This window comes from Gekko japonicus, unplaced genomic scaffold, assembly GCF_001447785.1.
Source record: "Gekko japonicus isolate JY-2015 unplaced genomic scaffold, Gekko_japonicus_V1.1 scaffold2512, whole genome shotgun sequence".
Lineage (NCBI taxonomy): Eukaryota > Metazoa > Chordata > Lepidosauria > Squamata > Gekkonidae > Gekko > Gekko japonicus.
The window spans coordinates 258,065-261,433 of NW_015165318.1; positions in this window are offsets into that span (position 1 = coordinate 258,065).

Here is a 3,369-nt window from a genome sequence, read left to right on the forward strand (position 1 = left end):
GGCGGCGGCGATGGGCGGGGGGAGGGGAAGCAGAGGTTCGGGAGGGAGGGGGCCCGCAAAACGAGTGGGAAGGCCGGGCCCCGTGGGCCCCACGCGGGGTACGGGCCTGTGCACAACAGCCAGGTGGAGGAGGGGAGGAGTGTCATTCTACCAAAAATGAGAGTGTTTGGGTTTCTCTGTGAATTTGAGGACAGGAACAGGCACTGAAGTGAGATTCGAAAAGAGTGTGTGGCTTTCTGAAAACCCTTGTGCTCCAGGAATAATTATGCTACAATACAGTTTGTTAGTCTTAAAGGTGCTACTGAGATTTTTAGTATTTTGTATGTTATAGCAGTGATATGAGAACCAATTGAGCTGTGGGTCCATCCCAAATGGTTCTGGGCATTAAAGCACACTTGCCCTGTGGTGATGGAAAATGCTAGCAAGTCATAGCCAACTCATGGTAACCCTGTAGGGTTTTCAAGGCAAGAGACATTCAAGGATGATTTGCCATTGCCCGACTCTGCATCATGTCCCTGGTATTTCTTGGAGGTCTCCCATCCAAATACTAGTCAGAGCTGACCCTGCTTAGCTTCCAAAATCTAATGAGATCAGGCTAACCTGAGCCATCTGGGTCCATGGCATGGTGCTGTGTGGGTGCCTCCCAGGCAATCATCTTCAACCTATCCTTGGGAGCCACAATCATTAGGAAAGAGCCATGTGATAGAAGTGTAATGATAATTTACTCATAGTCCAGTCTTTTATGACAAGGAATTTATACATGCTACTGTAGGACAACTCAGTCACTGAGGGGAACTGTGGGTTGTCTGCCCTCTCCTCTTGTATCTGGGTCTGAATTCTTGAGGTTGAAATCTCCTTCCTGACCTTAATTCCCTGTCCTCTCCTAAAAAATTCTCATTTCTCTTCAATATACAATGGTTTGGGTTGAATTTTTACCCGTTCTAACCCAACCGCTCAGCAATTTCATGGAGTGCCCACGAGTTCTTGTATTGTGAGAAAGGGAGAAAAGTACCTCTTTTTCTACCTGTTCTTTCCCATGCATAATCTTATAAACCTCAATCATGTCACCCCTCAGTCGTCGTTTCTCCAAGCTAAAGAGCCCTAAGCGCTTTAACCTTTCCTCACAGGGAAAGTGTTCCAACCCTTTTATCATTCGAGTTGCCCTTTTCTGCACTTTTTCCAAAGCTATAATATCCCTTTTAAGGTGTGGTGACCAGAACTGCACACAGTATTCCAAATGAGGCCTCACCATTGATTTATATAGGGGCATTATGATATTGGCTGATCTGTTTACAATACCCTTCCTAATAATCCCCAGCATAGCATTGGCCTTCTTTATTGCAGTCACACACTGTCTCGACATTTTCAGTGAGTTATCTACTACAACTCCAAGATCTCTCTCTTGATCAGTCTCTGCCAGTTCAGACCCCATCAATGTGTATTTATATTTAGGATTTTTGGCTCCAATGTGCATCACCTTGCACTTGGCCACATTGAAAGCCATGTTGACGCCCACTCGCCCATCTTTGACAGATCCCTTTGGAGTGCCTCACAATCCTCACTGGTTTTCACCACCCTGAACAACTTCATATCATCCGCAAATTTAGCCACTTCACTGCCTACTCCCAACTCCAAATCATTAATGAACAAGTTAAACAGCAGTGGACCAAGTACTGATCCCTGCGGTACCCCACTGCTTACCTCCCTCCACTGAGAAAATTTCCCATTTATACTCACTCTCTGTTTTCTATTAATTAGCCAGTTTGAGCCTTTGATGAGGAACTTTATCAAAAGTTTTCTGGAAGTCAAGGTAAACAATATCTATTGGATCCCCCTTGTCCACATGTTTGTTCACTCACCCCCTCAAAAAACATTAACAGGCTAGTGAGACAAGATCTTCCCTTACAGAACCCATGCTGAGTCTGCCTCAATAGGTTTTGTTCATCTATGTGCCTACTAATTCTTTCCTTAATAATGGTTTCCACCAATTTACCCGGTATCGACGTCAGACTGACTGGCCTGTAATTTCCTGGATCTCCACTGGAACCCTTTTTAAAGATGGGAGTGACATTAGCTACCTTCCAGTCCTCAGGAATGGAGGCAGATTTTAAGGAAAGATTACATATTTTTGTCAGGAGATCCACAAGTTTACATTTGAGTTCTTTTAGAACTCTCAGATGTATGCCATCTGGGCCTGGTGATTTATCAGTTTTTAAGTTGTCTATCAGTTTTAGGACCTCCTCTCTCGTCACCTCAATCTGGCTCAGGACTTCCAACACCCCTCCCAAAATCAGCTGTTCTGGAGTGGGCAAGCACTTCTCATCTTCCACAGTGAACTGCTATGAATATATCCATTTTAAATTAATTTTAAACCTAAAGAAGATAATCCACTAACAACAAACAGCTTGTGGCTCTGCTTTCTTTAAATCATAGTTCTCTAGCTTCCTTTTTCCCCCACTCCTTATTTATTTTGTTTATTTTTTTTAAAAAAACTTTTTATTAGGATATATCAATAAGTCAAATAAAATAAGTAAAAAAACAATAAGTAAAAAAACAATTTTTATTAGGATATATCAATAAGTCAAATTATACATCACCTTATACACTGTCATATATCCTTTTCTCCTAATTACCCACCCCTTCTGACTTCCCACAGTGCTCCAACCTCCAGCCCAAATCTTGTGCTTCCCTCTTTTCCCACTTGTTCATTGATCAAATTCTACAGTTAACATATCTTTTAACTATAGTTCTTATAAGTTTAAACTTATTCTAAATAACATTCTTTTTTCAATAGTTATCAAAGCAAAGTAAGTTGTTTTTTACATCCCAATATTTCTCTAAGTATTCTTTAAAGTCTTTCCAATCTGCAAAAAATTCTTCTGCTTCTTGATTCTTAAACTTTCTTGTTATTTTATCCATTTCAACCATAAAGAGTAGCTTTTTAGCCACTCCCAAATTCCGGGAGTTCTTTCCTGTTTCCAGCATTGAGCATATGTCATTCTAGCAGTTGTAATCATATTCAATGTCCGTTTTGCAATGTTGACTTCTTCCATTTTAAGTCCCAGAAGTAGGATTTCAGGTTCTTTCTTAAATTTACATTTCATAATTTTCTCCATCTCTATATGGACCTCAGCCCAAAAGTTTTTTGCTTTGTCACATGTCCACCACATATGGTAAAAAGAGCCCTCTATTTTTTTACATTTCCAACATTTGTTTGACATATTACTACTTATATTTCCTATCTTTTTTGGTGTCATATACCATCTATACATCATCTTATAACAATTTTCTTTTAAGTTATTACACATTGATATTTTCATTGCCTTTTTCCATAAAAAAATCCCAGGATTACATATATATTTCCTTATT